At 38.1% G+C, this 26,722-nt stretch overlaps 1 protein-coding gene and 1 long non-coding RNA gene across 9 annotated transcripts in view; both read right to left on the bottom strand.

Annotated features, from left to right (window-relative positions):
• Positions 1-19,507, bottom strand: part of NCOA3 (nuclear receptor coactivator 3) — a 70,644-nt gene extending 51,137 nt beyond the window's left edge. For 5 of the 8 annotated variants that reach the window (XM_015881525.2, XM_015881530.2, XM_015881531.2 and 2 more), the window contains exons 1-2: positions 19,394-19,507; positions 1,466-1,505 (exon numbers count right to left, since the gene is read on the bottom strand). The gene's annotated coding sequence lies outside the window, so the exon portion shown is untranslated. Of the gene's footprint in view, positions 1-1,465; positions 1,506-18,973; positions 19,155-19,393 lie in introns of those variants that run through there. The other 3 variants (XM_015881527.2, XM_015881529.2, XM_015881526.2) reach the window with 2 other exon arrangements.
• Positions 19,508-20,490: 983 nt separating this feature from the next.
• LOC107322914 lies at positions 20,491-24,921 on the bottom strand. The gene is made up of 4 exons (XR_001559102.2): positions 24,291-24,921; positions 23,042-23,164; positions 21,235-21,370; positions 20,491-20,577 (listed from the first exon to the last, which is right to left on the bottom strand). It is a non-coding gene; the product is annotated as an uncharacterized LOC107322914 (long non-coding RNA).
• Positions 24,922-26,722: the final 1,801 nt, after the last annotated feature.

Raw genomic sequence — 26,722 nt, 5'->3', positions numbered from 1 at the left:
CATTTCTATTATAGTACAGCATGAGGACATGGAGCTCAAAGGAACTGTTTATGTACATCAGAGTCAGAATTTTGTATCCCCAGGTCTCATAAAAAATTAGATTTTAACAGAAAAGCCACTATTACTACCTCTAGGCATGGCATAGCTTTACTAGTTTCTATTTAAAGACAACTAAGTGTTTTTAGCATACATAAATATCCATTAAAAAAATTCAAAAATCTACCAAATCTTACCAACAGTTGGGCTTCCACCACATTCTGACACAGGTGTAGGCTATAAGTGACAGCATGCACACAAGAACAGGACAAGCACAGTATAGTGTGGAGGGAACTGAAGAACATACAAAACTTAAATCTGATGTCAATGATTCTGTCTTAATACAAATACCTTTTTCACTGTAGGTAGATTTATGTCAGACAATATGCTTAGAGATGTCTCCATCCAGCCAAGAGCAGAAGTTATTTATCCCTTCTCTCCACCACATACTATTTACTCCAGTGCGGCACTTGTTTGTAAATCATTATTTAAGAACATTTTAATGAGTGCAGAACCCGAATGAGTGCAGAACATTTAATGAGTGAGTACCCGAAACAGAACAGTTTTCTCTGTGCTTAGAAGAGAACATTCTCCAAAACGTTTTCCTTCTACTGTCTTCTTTCATTTTCTTCATTTTGCTCTGACTTTCCCTTACTCTAACCAAGCCAAGGTCACTAAATATTATCACAAGGCACCCTGCTACACTGCAGAGAGAAAAGGCTGAACTTATGAACTACTATGAAGGAGGTGCTTCCTCCCCAAGGAGCAAAATTTGGCTGAATAGGATGTCCACACGTGCTATCAGTTTCACTAATCAGCAACAACAGGTACAAACTTCACACACTTATCTCCTGGAGTACTGAAGGTTAAATGGGTTAACTCCCCAAGTTATGAATCTCAAATCACACTCCCTGATGATACCTATTATAACACTGTGGGCACAAACAGTCTGAGCGACAAAATTTCATATCATCACCATTGTTTCAGAATAACTGTTCTGAGAAAAGAATTTGCATCATTGCCTATTTAAGAAGAAAACCATGGCATCAGTGATATGGAATTAAGAACTAAAAGTGAATATATACATAGAAAGATGCTAGCTCTTCATCCCACTACAACATCCTTTAAAAAGCAACAACATTCTTTCACGGCCCAGATATCCCCACGAAGCATGCTAGCCTTAGATACTACAGAACATAAATACAAAGTTATACCATGCATTTCCTCAAGTTTGGAGGAGGTGGAAGACAGCACACTATATAGATTGCTAATAAAACCAAAAAAAAAAAAAAACAAACACAACCATAAGTCTTATTTTTCTAAGAGAATTGCAATTATCTCTTCCCTTCTCCAAATTCCCTAAACATCAATGTTTTCTCTTGATCATTTCTCACAAACCAAAGAGAATCAAGTCAAACACGAGACTTACCTAGCAGTCTTCTCTCTCCAACAGAAGCCAGAAGGAATGCCTAAAAAGAACAAAGTAAGCATGTCACTGTTTGTGCATACTCTCAGACTTCTCCAGCTTAGGAATTCCCAGGCTCTGAAGGACTGAGTTGCCCAGGAGCTGGATTTCTCCTTTATGAGCAAATAAATTTCTTTTTGAACCCATAAGAATCAATACAATATTCAGTGGCAGAAAGTTTTGCAGTTAAGTTCTACACTAACTGAAAATTCTTTTATTTTCAGCTTTGCCACCTGAAAATAAAGAGGTAAAAATGACTGAAGAGCAAAGCACTTTATTTCCTGTTGCTCTTCTATTATACTCAGGGCTATATTATATAGGTGTCTTCTGAACTTAAAAAAAAAAAAAAAAAAAAAAAAAAGACTAAGTACTGATGAATCATTTCTAACTCATAAATTGTTCCATGGAGTTGATCTTATTCTCTGTACTTTCAAATCCACTATACTTTTTTTATATGGCCAATCTTGATGCAATAGGGTTCACAAAATTGCTTTAGAGTAGCATACCTATAAAGTAAATAATAAATTGACAGTTAAATAATAAATGAATTTGTAGAATGCAAAATAAAGACCCATGGAAAACCAAACTCAAACACAGAAACAACTTTAAGACCCTACTAACAAACACCTTATAGTGAAATATCTGATCTATCACACTGTTTTTATCCAATGCCCAAGTAAACAAAACATATTTTAGACTTTCACAATAAAGACATTTCAGTTGTCTTACATCTTCAGCAACGTATTCTGCCTTTAAAAATTCAATTCTTAATACAACTTAGAAATTCCGAATCCAAGCTTGAACTTGGCATTAAATTTGTAAGAAGCATTTAGATAAAGTATTCAGAATGTAAACAAAGCGATGGCAGAGGCTTTATTTCATAATACATTGTTTATTTCAATATTTTCCATCAGTGAGAAACCAACAATACACAATTCACAGTACGATCCTTGTAAAAGCTGGAAAAGATATTAAGGTTCATGTCAAGTTCAATGTGCTCTATTTTTAACTTTAGTCAAGACCTTTCTCATTAGCAGTAACTTAATAAATAAGTTGCTATAGCAAGTCAGCTTCCTAGCTGCAGCTAGGAATTTGTGTGCTTACAAAACACATTTTTTTAGCTCAACAAATAAATCAGTTAGACCCACAGAACTAAATCTCCCATTGCCACTATATATCAAATAAAAGGTTATTAATCTCTTAAAGAAGCAGTACTTAATTGCTTGATATTATTTTTCATAATCACTGAGAGCTCTTTAAGTTTCATCACAAAACTTTAAAACAACAACAAAAAAAGAACTGTGTAGCTCACAGAGAAAGGTAGCCTTACATTCATGTTATTTGACAGTAAAGGAAGAACCCCGTTCAGTGTAACTTTGGAACAGTGAAATTTCACACACTGCTGTAAGACTTGCTGTAGATAATTTTAAAAGCATTTCACAAGGCCAAGCCACCTCAATCTCATGATTGATTTATTACAGAAGAATAAAGTTTATGTAATAATGATCTGAAAGAAAGACAACACCTTTGAGAACAACATCCTAAGACACTTCTGCATTCCAAATTTACTAATAGGGGAGAAGCACGAGAATCTGCTCATCTTTAAAAGACAACAAACTGGTTTTGTGCACTCCTGCACACAGAAGTACCTGATTCACACCATATATAACCTTGTCTGGAGGCCAGAACTCATTCAAGAATTGACATGCATGGCAAGGAACCATTGGCTCTCAAAAGTGCACTAACAAAACCCAGCATCTGTTAAGCTGCTGAGAGAAAACTGAAGTGCTCAGAATGAAATGCCAAACTCAGACAGGAGTTGTAACAATGACAATAAAAACAAACCAAATTTGGCATGTGGTTAGAACACTAAGAACCTGTTTCTCAGCTATTGTTTTCTGAGTCAGAATTGCTGCCACATTTAGAATCATGTTCCTGCACCACCTTTACATACTAAAAATGATTTCTGGAATTGCCTCCACATCCATTTCTATCTTCGTGTCTAAAACCATCACACAGTACCAGCATGCTCCTGGACTTCCAGGATCCTTTCTAGATACATACCAATAACCACATCTACAAGTTTTTCTAGAACAGCCTCTGAACTCCCTCTCTGGGCTGATTTCCACTCCCTGAACCCACCAGTGACATCACTTCAAGGAGCAGTGCCAGGAATGCCCCCCATGATCTCCTTCTGCAGCCACATCCGGAAGGTACACTGGGACCAATTCTAGATTCAGTCCTAAAGCTGAATGCAGAAGTACATTAAGAGTCAAAACCAAGCTCTGGCTAAGAGCGGTGGTGGAAACTTACAATGTGCTCGCTTCAGTCCTTAATTACTTCCATGACAGTGTACTCGTAACACTGCCTGTGTTTTGCTTTAGTTAGTTCTGTAAATCAGTTTTCTTTTTTTTCCCTATAGACGTGCTATAGATAATGTCTGACTGAAAACTCTGGATTATGAAATACCTGGTTTTACTAGAGACATAGTGAGCACTAGTAGAAATCACTGCACATTAATACATTTATGCCAGACATAGAAGGCTTTCAGACCAAGAGCAATTGATGACCTCCTGTATGTTTAGTAAGCAGTAACTTTACTCTGAAGGAGTTAAACAAACTTCTGTTCTGAGGCAGTGAACACTAACATGGAGCTTCACATTTCTAGCAGGGCAACAGTAACTCTGTAGACAGAGCAATTGAAAAGTGCGACAGTTAACATTTGCATGAAGCAACTTCAGTAACATCTGGAAGTAAGGGAGCAAAAGGAGAATATACAAATTATCTGAAATGGAAGAAAAACAAAACATCTTAGTCCTGAACAAGCAAAAAATACATCTTCTAAAGGTATTTAAGCACCTGTGTACTCTTTGCTTTATTTGACACTTGATCTGTGCATTGGCCTTCTATTTCTCTAGGCTTTTGGCAGGTAGAGATGCATTCTATGACTGAAAGCATTAACCGTATGGAGTCCCACACTGGGTGTCATTCTAGCACTTTTCAGTGAGTTTATCTTGCAGTCAGAATAAGAAAAAGACTGCTAAGGTTGGAGACAATTAAACTGATTAGGGGAAAAAAAAAAAAAAAAAAAGGAAACATTTGTACAATTTTTTCCTAGGAAAAGTACTTTTTAACAAGTCAAATTGATGAAGACTCTCATAAGAGCTGACCATGTTTACATTACGTTCTATAGAATTTATGTAACAACTCAATGTAAATTATTTCACCTATGAAATGCTAGCTAAAACTAACTGTTTCTGGCTAGAATTCTATTAAGAATTTAAGCAGTTACCTAAACCTACTCCAGGGCCCCTCAGGTGCTTGAATATAATGCTGAAATGTATGAGGATGTACTTCTATGCAAGTACACAGAGCAAAGCCAAAGAAGTTTGTGGAATCTCTGTTCTACAGGTGAAGTCTTCGATTTACAACGAACACACTAGAAATGCATTAATGTGAAACAGGTAAGAACAAGCCATTTTTCAGTTGTGTTCATTCTCTTTGGTACTGGTCTACGGAGGGAGGGTTTACTTTGTCTATTTGGTGTCCTACCTATACCATTGTTTTAACTGACTTTGCAAAAACCTCCAAAGGGCTTTCAGTTACTGGCTTCATGTCATTGACAATGGAATAATACAACTGTAAGAACAATACTCCACTTCATCCACAGTAATAAAATGGCAGTGAGTTTGGGTTTTTGGTCCGTAGTGTTTTGGAGCTTTTGTTTGTTTGATGGAGTGAATTCCATTTTAAACAAAAACAGTACACTGAAGTCCGTTCTAAATGAATCATTTTTTAATATGCAGTGCTAGAGAAATCCCTAGTGTTATTTGGTGAAGAAGAAAAACCTGGAAGATTTGCAAATTTTTTATTATTTAAGAATAAAGTCTAGACTGAATTGGAACTACTGAATAGCAAGACTCTGTAACAGAAGAAACTTTCAGAGGAATGAGTGTGACTGTAGGAAAGCATCCAAGGTTTTGTTTAAAGTATTAATTTGGAAAGTTGGAACAGCTTTGCCACTGCAAAGAAAGGTTTTCAGTGGCTGAGGCAATTAGCATAGCTAAACTTTAGTCTATTTTGCCTAATGCAAGTACATACACTTAAACAAAATGCTGTCACTGTCTGCCACCAGCAAGGTAGCCAAGATGTTGCATCCAGCAATAATCAGGTTCAAAAATCTGGATAACTTACCCTAGAACTCAGCACAGGCTAACAAAGCTAAGCAATGTGAAAGCCATGCTGTGGTGACTCAGCTACAGGACTGAACTGAGAGCACTGGGGTGATAAACCTGAAACTCACATAGCCCTGGCACTTAGTAACACAGACACCAGCCCCAAGGCTCAAACAGAATCTCATGGTAAATACTTCTCTACTCACAATTTCTTCATTGACAGCAAGGGCTGCTTATTTTGTAGTCAGGGAGTTAAGTGCTTATATGTGCCGCTACTTTGTACCATGTAGAAATGACTTTCCTGTCACTTTCTGGAAGCACCTACTACATGGCACAGGTGAAAACATTTCTTGCTATCAGCACACATTATAACGATACACTAGTATTTTCATGATATAATGTGTTAAAAATGCATGCTTTTGGGAAGAAGACGCAGATACTCAGGAAAACATCTTTTACAGAGCAACTTTAATAGTAGATATTTCCTAAAACTCTTTTACTGATAATTTGTGCGTAACCCACATCCCATCCACCCCCTGCTGGAGTTTAGGCTTGTTTTACTGAAGGTGGACAGTGACTGTTTGGACTACTGTTACCTACTGCTCTTACATTTTCATTCCCTCTTTATATGTATGCTTACCCTGCTAACCATGAAATGGAAGTATCCACTCACATGGCTTTTCTGTGTAGCATTAGTAGTACTTCAAGGACATCTGTTACCTTTACTCATCAGGTAACCATCCAAAAACAAGGAAACAGTACTTTTCCATTCAAATGAAACGTTAGCTTGCTTAATTCAGTTTTCTGTATGCACATGATGTCCCGTAACTTCAGACACATGATCAACTTCATGAGCAACTCCTTATCTCTGAATTGCTCTGCATTAGACTGAATATACCCTTAGGGTATTTGAAATACTTAAGTCATATCCAGCAGGATTTAGATGCAAGAATGAATCTGAATGTCCTGTAGCAGAAACCCTTAAACATAAGCTGCTCTGAATTCATCAACTCAGCATAAGAGTTTTCATCACCTTGTCTAAATCTCCACCAGCACAGGCAGTTGTTTTGGCACCACAAGATTCAGGGTTGGTCACCAACTTCCATCCATGACTTTCAGTTTCTAGCAATTCTGTGTTATTTTCTACCATATTTGTTTTGTGTTCAAGTAAGACAATTTTAACATGTCGCTGATATTACACTGCTTATTTTAACTACGCTCTGCTTATTCTTAGTCTCAAAATACCTGATGAAAACAAAGAATAAAGAGAAACTCAAACCCAAAATAAAATACTGCTTTGCATTGCCACTGGTGCTTTTGCAAAGCACTGATCATTTCCTGAATTACACTTGGTGTAGATGTTTTACTTAAGCAGCAAACACTCCAGGCTACAACTGCTGAGTGACCTTGAGACAGCTCACAGAGGCAGTTGCTATGGTAACACCACCAAAGCCTCCATCCTCAGCTGACACCAGGCAGGCACATCCATCCTGACTCGGCTCTCAATACTGAAGGAGGAAATTGGACTATTTTCTTAAGAATTTTTTCAGAAAGAGAGAAGCAAACTGTGCTGTGGCAGACAACGTATACTCTGTATGGATACAACTAACTGGGGCTATACAAGTCCACACAGTGCAAGAGCTGAAGTATGCAAACAGAATCACAGAATTGTAGGGGTTGGAAGGGACCTCTAGAGATCATCGAGTCCATCCCCCCTTCCAAAGCAGGCTCCCTACATTACATCACATCACACAGCTCGGCGTCCAGTCGGGTCTTGAATACCTCCAGAGAAGAAGACTCCACCACCTCCCTGGGCAGCCTGTTCCAGTGCTCCGTCACCCTCACCGTAAAGAAGTTCTTCCGCACATTCATGTGGAACTTTCTATGTTGTAGTTTCATCCCATTACCCCTAGTCCTGTCCCCACGCACTACTGAAAAGAGACCAGCCTCACCACTATGGCTCCCACACCTCAGGTATTTATAAACCTGGATGAAGTCCCCTCTCAGCCTTCTTTTCTCAAGGCTAAACAGACCCAGTTCCCTAAGTCTCTCCTCATAGGGGAGATGCTCCAGGCCCTTCACCATCAAACACTCCACAAGACACAACACCTTATTAAAGGACACAACCTACAAAGTGTTAGCAGGGTAAAAGGTTTTTTTTTTTTTTTTTTTTAAAGATAGCATGAAAGAAAGTAGCAAGAATTTGGAAAAAAAAAAGAAAAAAATAATGCTGCCCCCTGTAATTTCAATGGAGGAAGAATACAAAATTTCATCCACGCGTCTCCATTCAAACAACACACTTTGCTAATTGTGAAGTTCATGATGTAGTTTGCATTTAGGCAAATTTACAGGGGAAATTCAAAAGGAACACAGGTTCTACACAGCATACAGTATTGTAGTGCTCTTGAACTTCAGAAAGTGTGAACAGAGAATGCTTTGGAAGCACAGAAAGTGAGAAATTACAAGCTGCCTCTGAGCATGCTCCTTTGCTGAAAAGCTTACCTAAAACATACCTAAATCTAATTCATAGCCATTCAGTGAGACTTCTCATACTTATCTGTCCACTCAATACTCAAGCTCACACAGATCTCATTTTACTACCTAAACAAATGATAATGAGTTATCACACGATTAGTATTAAACATGCATACCATTTAATTTTAAACTTCCTAGAAATACCTGCCCCTCCCTTTCACATACTCTCTCACTTTCATAGATCTCAACACCCTCATAATTTGTATCTTCAGATATTGTGGTGTGTTTGTTTTTTACTACATAGGCACTGACATAGAGAAGACACATGCCTGATTGAAGCTCTTCATATAGCTTGGAGTTCACAGCATCCTCCGGTGCTACAGACAATAAGGTACAAGCTCACACTGCAGCATCTGTCAGCATACACACTAACAGGACCTCCCTCCTATCTGGCCATGTATTTCTAAGAAACTGCATCACAGTGTTTTGCTTTGCTGAACTTAATACCTGAGGTTTCTAATCACTGAAATTTGAGCAGCGCTGCCCACTGTGGTAAGAAGAGCAGATAATGCAATCTCTTGAGAGGAGAATGGAGCTAACAGTGGAATTAAGATACAAGAGGTTTGGTTTTACTCTGAAGAAACATGAGCAGAAGAGTTTTCAGCTCCCTGGAAGGAAGCAGCATCTGCTATGTATATGCAAATATAAATCAAGGAAAGTACAAAAGAGAGGACTTCAATATTACTCCGTCCCTGCACAAGTTCATTACTTTATCAGGAAGGATCACACACTGTACTACTGCTTTAACACTGCAGCATCATATAAACTAAAGAAAACACAGTAAAAGCTAGAGAACCATATGTTTCACCCTCAAAAGAGCTGATAAAAGTTGTATGTAGTTATTTACTGTGACCTCACTACACATGTTAACTTTGGAAGCAGCCCAGATCTAGACCTGAAAAGCACTCCTGGTATAAGATACATCCATATACAAAATTTGTTCTGTACTGTCTTGTTGACCTCCTTTCCCATTTTGTTTTCATCTCCACAGAACAAATTTTCAGACTTAAAGCACAATTTTAATTTTATGGAAGTGAATGCTACATCTAAAGTGACAGTTCAACAAGTGATTTAGTACTGATGCTGCAGTTCATTTGGAAACAAGCATCACCAACTATAAGAAATATTTATAGCTCTTAGACTTCCATATTGAGTTTAAAGACAAGAAATCTTTACCACCTAAAAAGAATCAGTCAACTACAACAGCAAAGGAAAAACGAACAAGAGAAAGCTTTTCACAACAAGTAGTAACATAATATATTCTAATCCTACCGACCTGCTAAGTCTTTCAACACTAGGCTCTACAAGATCGGGATACACATTTTCTGAATGTGTATAGAAGTGAGCTGATAGATTAGTTCTACCTCAAAAGAGCATTATAGCAGTACTTACCCTTTCAGTAGATCAATAATTTAGTAATATCTAGACTAAATGCACTGGCAACAAATCCATATCAAATGTTTGCAAGTTTCTGAACATCAGCTTCCAGAACAGCACTGAATGCCTCTTGACTTAAGTGAACTTAATTTTCTAATGCTGATACAACAGATCAAGAACTGTCAGTAGTAATGTGTAATTATTAAAGCTACCAACTCTTCCTGGTAAAAGTCCCAAGGCAGATGAATGGTGCTGAACATCTACCTTCAGGTATCACTAGAATCTCTCTTTTCTATAGCATAATTGTTTCAGGAATAGCAACTTACAGGAACTCCGTTTAGTTTTAACTTCACTAGACTGTGGTTACTAAGCCTCATCCCATCCATTGCACTTGAAATGATATCTGTGAACCAGGGGGTAAACGGAAAGCCACAAAGTACCTGGGTGGTTTTTCTTGAGTTCAGGGACTTGGGAGTATTTTTCTTTTCCCTCTTTCTTAGGAGGGACAGGTAACAGCAGTGTGCAGAAATCTGACTCAACAGAATCAGTTTGCTGACTACAAAAGCACCAGTTTAGAGCAAGAGGACAGGTATGAGAAGGGAGTCACAATGGCCCTGACTTGGCCTGAGCTGCTGAGAAAGTGCAGTGTGCAGCGTAGGTAGCTTTAGGAAGGTAGTTTTACACAGGAATGCATTTTAAGGCTTCTAGTTTTATATCTTCACTTAATATTGGAAAGAAGCCAGTTTGTTGTGACATTACTTTTTCCACAATACACACCTTAGCTTTCACTCCACCATTTAAGCACAGCACACACAAACAAACAAATAAACAAAAAACATAATATAAAGGATTCTTTACACCCTAACACAAAAGAACACAAGTCAAAAATGAATATCTGTTGTGACAGAAAGGAGAGGCACATTCAACATAGAGTTGTCTACTTCTTGCAGAAAGGTCAGGAAGCCTTTTTGTAAACAAGAATTTAACTGCGAAGAGCTACAAAGTACACCAATGAGACTGAAACTGTAAATCCCTTTAGTTTCACTTCCACCGATGCATATGAAGCTACAGTAAGTAGTCATCAAACAGGTTTAAAAGTTAGGTGTTTTAAAGAAGAATATGATAAGAGCAGGATTTTTTTCCTAGCACCTTGCTTCCCTCAGTAGATCAAAGATAACGACAATTAAGATCTCTAGTAACAGGCAGTCCTTATACAAACTAAAACTGGAAGCAAGAAACAAGGTGAACCATCAGCTGGCAGTGATCAGCTAGTAACAGAAACATTTACACTGTGGAACTAGAAATTGAAGGCAAGATTAACATAATCACTGGCATCCAGCACGTGTTTGGGTTATACAAACTCTTACACATCAGAATTCTCTTTTTTTTTTTTAAATGAAAATTCACTTTCAGGGAACGTTCACTCAAGAAGCAGCTCGAAGTTTCAGTCAGAATGAAACTTCTAACTGAAATTCCAGCAACATAAGCATGCCTGCATGTTATTAAAGGAAATAGTGGAAAATTTCACAGGCTGACATCCAAAATGTCTGCGGTTCCTGTTCATATTTCTCTCTACTTGCAAAGCAGCTATTAGACTAGAGTTCTGTGTGTGCATGTGTGTGTGTGCATGTTCATCCTGGAAATTTCCACTGCTTTAAAAGACCTTTAAAAAGCTTTTTTAAACATACAGCTGAAACAATGCTAAAATTCCTGCCTAGGCAGAAGCCTTAAAATAAGTACAAGTTTAATTGACATAAAACACCATTAAGACTGGGGGAAAAAAAAAAAACAAAAAAACAAAAAAAACCTTTTCTTATAAACTAATAGCACTGCTTGACCAATCTGTAATATCATACTATATACTAATCTCTTTATGGAGGTCATCTGAGGTCCAGCTACAGATGGGCAAGGGAAGATGAAGCAGTTCACAATAATCAACAGTGGATGACATCACAAGTTGTCCTGTCCCTATCCCACCACAGCTCTCTTTGAATTTCCTCAGGATCTCTACTCAGCCCACACCTCACAGGATCTGACTCCCCACCTCTACTGCCTTTGTATGACCTCTAACATGGTCAATATCAATCTGGCAAATTAGCTTGCACTGGTTCTATATCTCACCTCCACAAGTCTTAGTTTAGAGCTACAAATATGCACCATCAGAAGATGAAGAGCTTCAACAGAAAACCCACAGATGTAATATTGTCTTCAAAAGCTACGCCAGCCTGTGTAGATGCTTTCTTTTGTCAGATCAAAAGAGCCTTCCCCTCAAGGGGGAGGGGTGAAATGAACATCCTAGGTTTAATAAAGGCACTGCTGTAAGGAAGAGGACAATTTGCAGATAATGTACTCTTTTATTGCATTTAGAATTCTTATTAAATATATACTTTACATGTTGATTAATATGGGATTTTATCAGCTACTACTTAAAAATGTTACTTCCCTTACTGGTATTTTAATAGGAAACAAAATACTTCAAATGAGCAAAAATAAGTTATTTTCAAAATGAGAGCAATGGTGAACACCAGCACTTGCCATCAAACAGGCGATAGCATGAATTCATTTGCTTTTTTTTAATTGGAAGTGCTACAGTACAGCTATGCTCTAATGAAAATTAAAAATATTTGTGCTCTCATTTTGTTGTAAACATCCTTAAGCAGTTAAAACAGATTCTCTCCTGTAACACTTCATAGTTATAACTAAACCAAACAATTTGTATAAATATTGGCTAAAAGGATCTATCTATAAATACCTAACAGCATGACCTAAAATATGGTCCTCTAGCAGGCCATATGCACAGGTCTGTCCATTGAGCCAAACTTCCCCATTGTGAACATCAGGAAAGATTCCACAGAAGATGAAGAAAGCAGAAGCAAAATATGCTGCTTTAGTACAGAGCAGTAAAGATGGAAAGAGTATGGAAGGAGTGGAACAAGAGACACAATTCTCTGCTTTTGTTCAACCTACTTTTAACATAAAGTTACTACAGGGACAGACAAGGTCTTCAGCACTGGTAAACAAAAAAAAAAAGCAACTTTTTTGTTTTAGATCTTTCCTTTAGGACGGAGCTGATAAGAATGGATGACCATTTTAAAGCCACCATCATGAATAAGAGGAAGAAATGACCTTAAACTTTCATTTCCTCTTCCACAAGCGTCCCAGAAACAAGAAATACAGTGTTTCCATGTACTAATTGTGTGCACACGTACACACTCAACCACGAGTTCACGAGGAAGTTTCAGAACAGTTAATGCAAGTAGACTGCATAAGCTGATAGCCACACACACACAGTTCAAAGCAGCACTTAAGTGTTCCTGCCCCATGACTCGGTAGCCTGAAGCAAACATGGTGAAAGCAACTCAGATGTTTGACAAAAAGAGGAATGTTAAGTAGTTGATGCATGCCATAGGACAATCAGCAATATGTTAGAATTACAAGTGCAGAAGCAAAAAAGCTCTTTGCTTTAGATTTTAGTTCTTCCAAGTGATACAGAATAACAAAAAAAGTTAACAAAACTTATCTTGACAGACTATTCTGAACCAGTAACGGTCCTCAAAATACTGGAGTAGAGTACGTGCATCACATTCTAGGTTGTTTTTTGGTTATATTTTGAATTCTTAAGTGTGCCTGGTTTCTATCACTTAAAGCAAATTCTAACAGGCTTATTAGGTACTTCCCAGGACAGCTTCCTCAGATTCATGCCAACTCAGAAAGCATTTGAAAAACTTTAATGACTGCATATCACACATTCAGAAGTTAAACAGAAGTTGGTTAGAGCACACTGATCAAGTTCTACATGTAACTGACTCAACTCATTAATATTTCACTAATAAGACATTAAAAATCCATGCAGTATTCAGGTCCTCTCTATTTTTATTTTAAAAAAAAACAAACTAACAAACAAACCACCACTAAGGTCTAACGACCAAAGTGAGCCATTGCTCACACAAGTCACAAAGGAAAACAACCTATATATATCAGAGAACTTTTGTCCTCACATACAACTCCTCAAGTTACAATTCACTCATGAGACACATTAAGTAAACGGTAAATTAGAATCCTTAGTGCTTACCACTCATTTGCCAATGTAAAGTAGGAATAGCTGATTTGTCTCATTATGCTCCAGCATTTCATATCTCATGCTCTAGCTAAAGCTCAGAGCAGTGACAGGCCTGACATAGAATAACAAGAATTTAGAGTGGAAAAAGTTGAAAATACCCTACATTGCTACTGTAAGCTTTCACTACTTAGTCATTCCCTGACTTAGCGAAGCTTCAGAAAGCAAATATTTTTGCATTTCTTCCCAGGATTATTTCCTCATTCTAACTCTTTATTAAAAATGAGATTCCAAAAACATCTCCAAATAAGACTGCAACAGTAGTCGTGCAGTGGTTGGTGCCAATGAGTCACCATTTGCGTTGTCCTTGCATAATAAGCACACGTATTTACCTACCCACTTATGCAGCTCAGAAAAGCATGCAGTAAACAGACTGCTTGATTCTACCACAGAACCATTGCTACCAAGTTTTAGCACTGCACCATCTGGTAGTCTTCTTTGAGGAAGACAGTCCAGAATGTTACCTGCAAGTTATATCTTTAAAATACATATACAGACACTAATTTTCAAGTTTGTCACAAAAGTTCAGGTTTCAAGAAAAACAAGAATGTTTCCTAAATCTCCACAGTGCTACATAATTCAAGAAAAGTTAGCTTGTTAAGTTCATTATAATAGCACTATTAGCAGAGGACATTCCACACTTCATACTCACTGCCTTTGCCCTTTATATATACATACACGATCCAAAGTGATTCTCAGTTACTCAGAACTATGAACTCTATTAGAGAAGAAAAACCTTACAGTTTGATCAAGCAACTGATTTTCAAGAATAACAGAAGTTAAAGTAGAGCTGCTTAACATATCTTTACTGAGACAAACTCTTTAACCATCAGAAGGTTTTTGGAAGGCTGGAAATTGCTGTTTCTGTTCTCCATTTTACATTTCCATGAGCTTCTTCCAAAATGCAGAGAGAGGTAGAACTTACACCGTGTTTTCTGCCTAATCACAAGAAAAAGCTAAAACAGAAGTGCTATATGACAAACAAGTAGTAGGTAATAGTTAATAATTTAGTACTTACAGGACAATAAAAACACCAGTCTTACATAGGATCCAATAAACCAACAGAATAACGTTTACATATTTCTTTCTATTGCAAAAAGATCTGCAAAACTAAGTCCTTAATTTATTCCCAAGAAAAAGAAAAGCTTTCCTAAAGTAGCTCATGATTACATCTTACATCAGCATTTAAACCATAAACTTTCAAAACACAATATTAGCAAAGAGATTATCCAATAGTCTATCCCATGTGTTTTTTCCAAATGGCATGTGAAAAGAAACCTTCAAAGCAATAACAAAGCCAACAGTTCCAACAAGATACAGCAAAGAGCAGGAAGCTCCTCTTATCCTATGGTAGCAATAGTTTGAGGTTACCATACCTCCTATGCTTTCACTGTAATAGAAAGTAGTCTGATCAGAGTTCAAGCAGGATTTCCTCTGACCAAACTTCTAGCTATTTGGGAACAACAACATCAGAAGTGGAGAATCTGCATAGCCCACATTAACTCAACTAAATGCTCTTGCTCCATGATAGCGGGCACTGAGGTTTAGTTTTCCCAGCCCTGGCTAGAAAGTCTCAACAATCCCATAGCTCAGGGAGAAAACTACAGCAAAATCATGGGTCGAAGAAAAAAATAGAAGGGATTTCCACTGGGGAAAAAAAAAAAGTAAATTGTATTTGTTGAATGGAATACAGTCCATTCTTAATACTTAGATACCTGTTATGTCATTGAGAAATATTTGCATGTTGAATAAAATCAGGCCATGAAAGAAGTACCATTTATTTTGCTGAGAGGAAGCTACTTGGACTACAAAAAACACTGCATCACATTCTGTTCCACCTCACCTAAATGCTCACAAGGAAGAGTACATAGGTAGTCCTATGGAGATGCTACCCAAGCAAAGCAAATCCCCATCAACCAGTCTCATCTACATGCGCAACAGCCCTACAGTCTGAGGCAGGAGAAGAAAAGGTACTTCTGCCCTTTCCTTCTGCCCTATCCCACTCAGCTCCCCTACTATCACTACCAAGGAAAAGAAACAGCACTTGTAACTACCTGAGAGACAGGTGAAATGCACTGTATTGATAACATTTTTAGCCATGCAACCTGTTTCAATGCTTATTTCTTAGAAGTAGATGACATATCTCACTCCCAGGCAACAGAGAAGGAAGAAAATGATCCTCATAACTGAGGATTGTATATATACATAAATATATATAAACTTACCAGGAAAATTAGTCTCTAAAACACCATCTGGGTATAGCTGTTGTACCAAATTATCTCACTCCATGGCTCTTACACATCCCAACATGCATGGAAGTGTAGAAACAGTAAAGAGTATAGACTTTGAGACAAACTCTCATGCTCAGCTGAGGCCAATGCAGGTGCTAATCATTATAGCTAGCAGTACAAGAGTTATATTGTTTCTCTTCTCCCTCCTCCCCTATTTTCAGGTGCAACTGATAAATCAGGGCAGAACTGTTAGGTAGTTTAGCCACGTGTAACAACTTCGACAAAAAAAAACTGCTTGCCCTGACCTAACAATTATGACACTTTCTGGAAAATTTTCACTGTGTCAGGTTTCTAGAATTCTCTTGGTCATAAAAAGCAATTATAATGGTGTAGGGCTTTAAGTCATGACACTATCCACGCCTGTAGCCTTTAAAAACAAACAAACAAACCCATAACTCCATGGCTAGAAGGTCTTTAAAACTTCCAACAGGGCAATGATCCATAACCTAGCAAGGAACATTCAGCAAACAGCTGAAGCATACCTGACAAGAGCTTACATTTAACAGAGAAGGTGACAAAGGTGGAAAAAATAAAATAAATAAACCCCAAAACATGTACACAAAGTCAGGGAACAGAAATATTTAAAGGTAGAGAGATACCCACAGAGCTGACCTTACCACCTCCACTCTTCCAGTCCACATTTCCAACAGTATCTCCACATACTTCATTGCAAAAAACAAAAATTCCCTTGTGAGACTGAGTTTGGAGGCAAGTTAATTTTGTTCTGATTCAAGAACAATCAGCTTACTAATAACTGCCAGCTAAAAATAAAAGTCACCAATTAAATTAAAAGCATTATTAAAGTAGCAGAGTGTATCTCCCATTTTCATGGGATGCAAAAGAATTTGATGTACCTCCTCCTAACTAAATGTAACATATTAAAACTACTGTAGAATGTTTGTCCTTTGATTTTAATCGCTAACAAATCTTTCCTCAGCTGACTCTTCCTACACTACATTTAGAAATGTCAATAGACCTAGCTATAGAAAAGAAGCACACAGACATGTTGCCATTTACATTTCAGTATTCTTCACCATCCTCCCATATCCTTGGCAATTCTTCCCCTCCTCCCCTGTCTCTTAGTATCAAAAAGGAAAACACAGTATTTAAGATAGTCCAAACAGTGATTGCTGCAAAGCTTTCACGTACAAAATGCAGAACACCCTATATCATTCAGTTATTTGAGATCACATCTTAAAGGGAGGCTCATTTAAATGCAGGGGTTGAAGCAACCTCCAGCGTCAGACTTTAGCATCCAAGATCATTTTACATGCTATCAATGGCTTGATTTCACAGACAAATATAACTAAGATGCCCTTTCTTTATCAGAGGGAGGGTTTGTCTGTTTATTTGAGCTTTTTTGTTGTTTGTTTCTTTTGTTGTTTTAAATAAAACAAACCTCTTCTATAGAGCTGTAACACAGAAATTAATCATGAAGGTATTAACTAGGATTTCTTGTCTGGTACTTGTGGGGGGAAAAAAAAACAGTCAGAAGATAGCACTGTATTGTAGAATGCATTTTTGTCTCACATTAGTCTGAATGATACTGTGCAAAAAAATTATAAACAGACAACACAAATTCCTAAATCAATAAATTCAAAGCCAGAACAAACTAAGATTTCAAAAGAATTAAAGAAATTCTACAACTCGCATACCCATGTAAAAGCAGATTGGAAATAGTATGCTGTCATCAGGGGAAGCACTTAAAGCAAGGCAGAATACTGGGTTTATTCTGCCTGCTGTTATTTCCCTTACTTATCATCCCCCAACTCCAGCATGACAGCAGCAAATCCACCCTTATGAAATTAAAAGGGATACTAGTAACAATAACAGAGTTGCATGAAATTCACTGCAAGTGTCAGAAAACAAAAAGCCTGTTACAGCAATTGCTAACAGCAAATAAAATGACTGAACATTATGCACTGTATAGTTATTAAAAAAAAAAAAAGCAATTTGGTCAGTTTCCTTTAAATTCAGGCTCTTATGCTTGACTGTCAAGCAGATATTGCTTGTGACTATGAAGCTAATCTTGCATTTTTATTTAGAACATACACATCATCATCTCCTGTACAGCAACTTGCTACTTTACTATACATATTTTTCTAACAGTGGTGACCAATTTTTAAGTTTAAATTTCCATTTTAACTATTTTATAGAGATTCTATAGAGAGACAATACTCTCACACTTCCAAAGGTGCTTCAGTTTTGTCTCATTATTCCAGATAAAAATCAAACACATCTTTTAGATAAAAGTCAAGAGGAAATATTAAAGGCTGAAACAGATTTTTTCCTCCCTTAAGAAATAAAGGAGAAAGGAGACACTACATGAATAAAAGAGATGGACTTGAAGCTGCTCACTAGATGAGCTGACAAAGTGAGCAGCTTCTCTTTTAACAGAAAACCTCAGACCATGCAGAAAACTAGGAGCAGAAACCACAAACGGAACCAACTTTAGAACCAAAGAGAACTCTGGGAACTATGTCAACCTCAGACAACATCCCCACCCATATTCACCCCATTTACGCCATAGAATCATCAGCACCTCACTCAGACAGCAGTTCATCTTATCAAACAAGCAAACAAAAAAAAAAGTTTTCTTATCTCTGTTCATCAACGTGTTTTCATTACAGCTGTGGAGCAGGAACGAATAAAGAGGCAGTAGAAATCAATCCTTCGTTTATCATCAGTATTTATCATCCTTTTCCTTATTACACGAGACAAGAGAAGTCTTCTCTGAAACTTACCCACGCTACAGGATGATCAGAAGCAGAATGCAGATAACAAGGTCTCTGGAACCGCCTCTGGCTCAGACAAACCCAGATGAATGGCAGATGGGGCCATTCCAACCCAGGTACTGCACCCACACACGCCTCCTACCCAGGCTGAGGAGCTCAGACGCTTCTCAACGTAAGTCTTGGGAATTTAAAAGGACCCCGAGTCTCGCAGCGTTCCGTAAGGAACCTCCACCCAAACTCACCTCACTCAGATACGCATCGCACAGCGGTACGGGAAAGCTCCAACCCAGCACAGCAGCCTCCGACCGCTGCTCGAGGAATGCCCTCAGAACTACGCGCAGCGCCGAAGTTACAATGGTTGCAAAGAGGTAAAGGCATCCGCGCGCTGCCTTGGGAATCCTCGCAGCCCCGGCTCGGAGATCGCTTCCTCGCACAGCCCGGCTGCACGCCCCGTCCTCCTCCCCTCAGGGAGACACCTCCATGCCGCGGAGGGGGCGAGGGAGGAGAGCGGCTCCTCAGGGCCAGCCCCGAGCTGCTCCTTCCCCGGCGAGGTGCAGCCCGCCTTCCCCAGCTCGGTCCCACCCCGGCGCTGGGAGCAGAGGAACGAGAATCAGAACTCTCCTCCCTCCTCTCGTTGCTCCCTCCCTCCAAACCCCGCTCACCTGGGAAAGGAGCCAAGACGCAGCTCCGTCCCCGTCTCCCCCACACTCAACCTCTCGCCGCCATTTTCCTCGCTGCCTGGATTTAAATAGGAACCAGCCTCCCCGAGCGGAGCCACCGGGCGGCGCGGAGTACTGTGGGATCTGTAGTGCTGACCGAGCCCGCCCCTCCGCCCGCTGCATCCCGGTACTCGTAGTGCCCGCTGTGTGCTGCGCTGGGCGGGGGCCGCCTCGCAGCGCTGGCCCCAGGAGGGCCCCGGTGCCGCATTGGGCCCGGCCCTGCAGCTGTGAGCGGCCTATGGAACGTCACACCGAGGGTTTAATAAAACTATTTTATACGTGTGAGGGATTAAAATGCAATAAGGTGCTGGTCCAGCACGCAGCACTCAATCACAGCTACTGAATGTTTGTGAAGGACTTGCTATACCAAGCACAATCTGCTCCGCTTCAACAGGGAAAAAACAACGGCTGTTGAAGCAAATGTTCAATATAATGCAAACAGATTGGAATGGAGTTAAAACGAACATAAATAGCATCAGTTTCTACTTCAGCTATAAGGAGACACGGTTCTCAAGCTAAGTGACAGCAGCGTTCACTGGGCACCTGTAAGGCAGCAAGGCAAGGAGAGATGGGACAGGGACCTACATTGTCACCACCCTATGGCCCAACCTGCCTGCAAAACTCTTACATTCAATACTATTTTTAGAACCAGAATTGAAAACTTCCCAGACTGGACTGAGCTGTGTGGAGAACATCAGTGTCAGCTACTCACAGCAGCTATGGGAAAAGGCCCTTTCATTTTGAAATTTATAGCATGAAACAATGGAACTGTCCTGCCATCTCCTCGTACAGAGTTCATTACAGGACCATAGGCACAACTGGTATTCAAGATGGAAAAACAAATGAAGCAATTAAGTATGCCTACCCATAGTTCCTAAATAAACACATTAAACTATAAGTGTTTAAATACATTAAATTAGTAAGTGTGTGCTTCTAATTGTGAACTCAATTTTAACCAACTGGTAGAAAGAAATTCCTTATCGCAATATCAACAAGAGGAAATAATTCATGTTGTTAGGGTACCTTAAATGAAATGAGGTCCTGTCGCATCTGAAAGCACAAGCTCTGCTGCTTAACAATTCTGTTTATTTCAAGTAAGGTTTCCTGCAGGATTCTCTCTTCTTCCACTGTGGATTACAATGGAGCATTCATCAGGGCAGGCACAAGAAGTGAGCAGGGTGTGATGTTAGTGATAGTGCACAGTAACACTGGAATTTACTTGAGCTGTTTTTTGATTTGGGCAGGCTAAATATTCTTCAGATTTCTTGCACATAGATCATAAGGTCTTTGAATTACACTTATGCTGCATTTTACATCACTAATTACTAATAATCATTACTAATCAGAACCTCATGTGTAAGTACAGTACAAATACTGTGGGGTTCCCCCCCCTAATTTTCAATTTCTACTGTTCCACTTATAAACAACTACAAAGTTAGCTCCCACTATATATATAGTGAATATAGTGATAAAACACCTTCACTTTTCATTAAAATGGGGTGCTCTACAAAAATTAATAAACCACTTGAAATTCTTGTACTTATCTTTAAAGATCATCTTAATAAATGTAGCCGTAGAACTGTAACACGTAACATTTTTATCTATTTGCTCCACCTGCTGGTACATTTTCTTTTTAAAGCAGTCTTTAGAAGCCTAAATGGATTTAACATTTGGCCCCAAAATACACTAAGATATATGCATTAAGGTTAATTTATGTAACTTAATTAAATTAAAACCAATACCAATAATTTCTCAGATAAAAGAAGCCTAATGGATGTACTCACCTAGGGAAATATTCATGGCTTACATTTTGGATGCTGCCATAACTCCCTTGGTCATCATTTTCCATCACCTATTACTCTTCTCCAAACAACGTTCTCTCTTTCACAGGGGAATCACTCCACAAAACTCATCTGTCTCCTGAAAATTTCAAGATATTTTCTGTTTAGAAAATCAATTGTGCTGCAGAAATTGGATATTTTCCTCATATTTGTTTTCTACTCAGAGCCAAAAATAAAAGACACTGATCAACTAGACCTCTTTATAAGAAGGGCTACATCAGCTTAGATTTCTTTCCATTCCACCCAGTAATAGGATTTATTACTATTATTTTTAAGTGTTTTGCAAGGGAACAATAAGAACATCGCCATTAAAAATATCCTTCATGGGCTACAACATTTTCCAATGCTACTTCAGGACAGAAGTAGCCTTCCATCCCATCCTCCTTACCAAATAATTAGAAACAGCGTAAAAAGAAGTGAAACAACCCTTCCAAACAAAACTTGAGTTTGGGATTTTATATTTATATTTATGAATACGTATATTCATAAAAGTTGTATTTTAGGGTTCTCTGACCAAATCAGATTAAGCAGAATCTTTTTTGTTTGTCCCAATACAACCAGGTTTTCTAGGGACAAACTGGCACTTTTTGATGAATGTAAGACTTTAACTCACCTTAATTGCTGATTTTTTTAAATGTTTTCCATGCAGGAATTGTTTGCAGCCTGCTTGACTAAAGCTGGAGAGACTCTCCAGCCTCTCATGAACAAGAGTGTCTAGAGTTACCACAGATGGAAGAGAACAGTTATTATGGCATTAAACAAGAATAAAATGAAAACCAATACTGATAGAAAATGTTTTAAAATGTTGAAGAATGGGAATATGAGAGTGGGACGGTTGCTTGTTTATTTTTTAACTCCAGACTACACACATACCCCATTCCTTGACTACCAATCCATTTTATGTGACTAATCTGCTTAACTGACCAGACTACTAAGAGTAACTGATATAGCATAATAAAAAGATGATTTAATGGCAACATAAACAAAATTACAAAGTAAAATGAGAAGCACCAGTGATACATCAGAGGATAATCATTTTTTTCATTTTAAGTAAAATGGAGGAAGTCTTCCACATCGGTATCTTGTCAAGCTTACACAAATAGAAAACAGCCCATGCCACGGATTTCATGTTAGAAAGACAACAAAATCTTATCTGAAACATACACTGTAATGCTTCAGCAAACTGACTGTACTTTTTAAGCAAATTTTCACTGAAGGGCAATTTTAGCTTATACAACAACTAATGGAGTTATGTTTTCATGATTTGTTGTATAAAAATGCGTTTTAACTCTCCAGTTGTTTAATAAGGAAAAAAACAGACAAATCAACTGAAAAGAAAACAGCAGCTTAAAAGGAATTAAAAACCAGTATATTTGTTGCAATCAGCTACTTACACATTCCTCAAAATAAACTGGAATACTGCTGGTTTCAACGTGGAGTGACTCTACATGCTAAGGGATAACTGTGCTAAAAGACACTGTTACAGCAATGCTGTTTGTAAACATTACGCTCCTGTTCTGCTCAGTAAATGCATTCCAGCTACTGAGGCTTAGAACTAAACATCTGTATGGGAAACTGTTGATCACAGCCTGAGCCTCTGATTAACCAACCATCTGAGGCAAATGATGGGTCAGCTGCGGGAGCACAGGTGAAGGTAATTCAGAAAGACAAGACATCCTATATGAAAACATTTGGACTAGAAATAACTTAAAAATACATAATTTCTGTAAATATTGACTATACCACCAACCTCTGCTCACTTCCTTTTTTGTTGGTTTGTTCTTAATTGTTTTTTTTCCTATGGAATTTGGTTCTTAATATGCTATTTCCATTTCTTCAGCTGAAAATGTGTAGATATCCACATCATCCAGACCTGTGTTAGACAAATAGCACCAGATAGGTAATCCTAATGAGATTTAAGATTGTACAGATAGATAGTTAGATAAAAGTTTGTTATTCATTAACAGACTGCAAATCAGTGCCTACATTTTTCCCATAAGTCTGTTACTAAAACAATTTACATCTTCATACCACAGGAAACAGATGCAACAGAAAGCTTTACCCAACACAAAGTCATATAATAAATGAATAGGAATTGTATGCAAGCATACTGATAAAAACAGTCATGCTTATCAAGGAGTCTTGACCATAGCTTTCAACAGCTGATAGGAAATTGTGTGACTAAAGTCCCTTCTGCCAAGCAGTCTATGAATGAAACATCACATAGATTCAAAAGCCCTCACACGTACAGGCAGTAGGCATTAAGGGTGAGTGTTAACTGATGAGCTCATGATGAAAAAGTAATAAGATCTCTAGCTGCTTTCAAACATTATCTTCGAATTAATCAGTCTCATGCTCGAAGACGAATTTTCAAGCTTTTATTGCCTTCATCTGAATGACTGTTTAGATTTCAGGCTAAATTCTTCTATATTTGCCAGATAGCATATTAGTTTCACGTACCTCCAGAACAATACTTCCAAAATGTCTTAAAGGTATGGAGTGAAGCTGTCCATACACTCAATTAAATATGTATATTCTTTCCAAATTATTCATATTAATATATTTGTTTATATTTTTACCAAGGAACAAGCAATTGTTCATTGGTAAAATCAAATGCTATTCCTGCCTACACTACTTTTCAAGAGAGATACTCACCAGTACATATTTGCAAGTCAAGGCCTCAGATGTTTCTGGTGCAAAACTCGATCAAATCTCCTTTTAATACTAAAGGAAGCTATACCTTCCTTCATACCTTCATACCATTTATATATGGCCATACACAAAAGCAAACCCTACGAAGAGGTCACATTAGAAACAAGTTGGTATCTACAAATGGATTTTACTTTTGTCACTGCTACAGATTTTTACCTGATGCTGCTCCAACATTGGTAAGATATTTGTACTATAAAAGTGAAGTTCTGAGAAGGAGAAAAAAGGTAACTTTTAAATAGTTGAGATTTCCTATCACACAAAAACAGAATAGATTTTATTTATCTCACCAATAGCATAGGTGACACTGTACTGCACTGTAATAAGGATGACAACGTACTTGGCTGTGGCCTAAAAATTTAAAAAAATAAAAAGGTATCAGACTCTTCAAACAAACAAGATAATAGAATAGGCCAAACTAGACGATTATGCCATCAATAAATGTCTTCCCTCACATGATATATTTCAAAGCAGTACCCAAACTTATTCATCTCTAACAAATGTAAAGGTTCACCTTGTTGCAATTCCTTCAACAGTTGCTACACGGGGTCAGGATTTGAATTAAGTCCTTTTAGCTAAGGATCAAATGACTCATTGCTCTACTAAACAACATTTTATAGTGTTTAGGAGCATCATGAAGTTTTATTTATTTCAAAAGTTATGAGACTGCATTAATTCAGATGAAAAGTTTCCCCTTGCAAGACAGCAAGCACCACCTTTTCAGCTAAGTGTCCATATAAACAAATGGAGTATTCAAACTATCACGGTAGAACTGTAAAACTCACTCATCAGTTTTTACCTGATAAATCAAGCAAGAAAAAAATCAAGTAATTTCTAAGCTATAATGTAGCCAATCTAAAGTAATTAATAGTACAACTCTACGTTATGTTTCTTTAGTGGCAAAACTAGTTCATAAAACTCAACACTTTCACCCAGCTCTACATCCCTGATAATTTTATATGTAACTTCTAATTTCTAACTAATTTCCATTCACTATAACCAGTGAATCTTCTTACACACGTCAACAGCTCTTATAATATTCAGCAGCACTAAGGTATGACAGACAAATAGCCTTATGTTTAAGGCTAATTTTTTCCCTTATAGAAATTCTTATAACTCCATTTACAGCATTATAATGGCTGTTCCTAACTTCAACACACTTATTGGTTTGGTTTTTTTTAATATGGCCTCAAGAATAGGAACAAATTAAAGGTAACCTGAAAAGAAAACTCTGCATTTAACATAGAACTGTGCAAGCTTGAACAGATCAGTTAATAGTGAAAAGTTTTGGTTACACATTTTTTTTTGCTTCAAAAATTCAATGCCTGCAGTACCACAACTTGGATTTGGAAGCCTGTCATTGGCAGCTGAAGCTGAAATCACAGAAAGCATAAAATGCAGTGAAAAGCATTGATTGCTCAGCTTTACTCATTGTGTACCCTCAACACCTCTTTCTAGAATTAGCCCTAGAAGCAGGCCAAGATTAAACAAAATAAGCACCTGCAAATATGTTTTTTTCCCCTCAGAACTCAGTATTACTCTTAGTTCTGAGCCATACGACTGCTAATCTTACTGAACCAATGGGACACGATGAAACTTTTCCATTTACTGAAGTCAGTCAGTCAGTCAGGCTGAGGTGAGACCCCGAACTGTGAGGCTGCAAATACAACCAGCCCAGCGCTCGCCCCTTTCGAGCTCTAACCAATCAAGCTGAGGAACAAAATGATTAACAGCACCAGAAGCAAATCGTGAGGCGGACTGGAAGAGCGGGCTCGAGTGGGGTGGGTGTTTCCCAGGCAGTCGGGGCTGGCTGTGGAGCCCGCCGCTGGGTGCCGTTGTTGGGGCGGGCGGTGCGTGAGGCGGTGAGTGCTGAGGCGGCTTCGTGCGGTGGAGGCCGCGCTTGAGGCGGTTCTGGCCTTGGGAAGCGTGTGGGCCGTCAGGTCTCCTCACGAGTTCGAGAATCAGTAGAACGTTGTTAGTTTTTAATAGGGAAAGTGGGTTTGGAACGTTGCGAGGTCTTAAGAGCGTGTAGATGGGTCAGCTGCTGGAATATGTCAGGAGAAAATGAATCATTTTATTAAAAAAAAAAAAAGGGGGGGGGGGGGGGGTAGGGAATGGTCAGTAGATGTGAGAACCCAAAACCATAGACTTAAACCATGCTTTCATAGCCCAGAATATACTAACATGCTGCATTTTAAAGCATTCATTTTGTTCTGCCTCAGAGCGAGAAAGCTAATTTGAATGCTTTTCTTATGTAGGGTTTTTTTTTTTTAAAGGATCCTTACGTGTAGGGCTTTAAAAGTTCTTCTTAGATTTTACATAGTTTTATTGCATAAATTTCAGCTTTTGTACTCACAGAAGTTCCAAACAAGCAATATTATTTGAATTTTGAAACAAAGTGAAATTAATTCAGGAGCAGGTAACATCAATTGCTTAGTCTCATACATAGAGGCATGTTTTCTTTTGGGAGAAGGTAAGGGTTTTTTTCAAATGTTTTTTCTTTTAATATATTAATCAAGTTTAAAATTTGTAATTAATCCACTAATTACATTATTTTAGCACAATGAATTTTAAGGCAGATCTAGACTCAAGAGCTGTCTGATGACTTCTGAACATAAAGTTTTTTTTACACAAAAAACATACTCCTCTGGTATTTGATGATCGGATCATGTTAAAATAGTGAGGTGATCACTTCTGTCTGTTATAACATTTTCAGCACTCT

This window comes from Coturnix japonica, chromosome 20 (assembly GCF_001577835.2).
Source record: "Coturnix japonica isolate 7356 chromosome 20, Coturnix japonica 2.1, whole genome shotgun sequence".
Classification (NCBI taxonomy): Eukaryota; Metazoa; Chordata; class Aves; order Galliformes; family Phasianidae; genus Coturnix; species Coturnix japonica.
The sequence above is the reverse complement of the archived record's forward strand: the minus strand, read 5'-3'. Positions and strand labels throughout refer to the sequence as shown.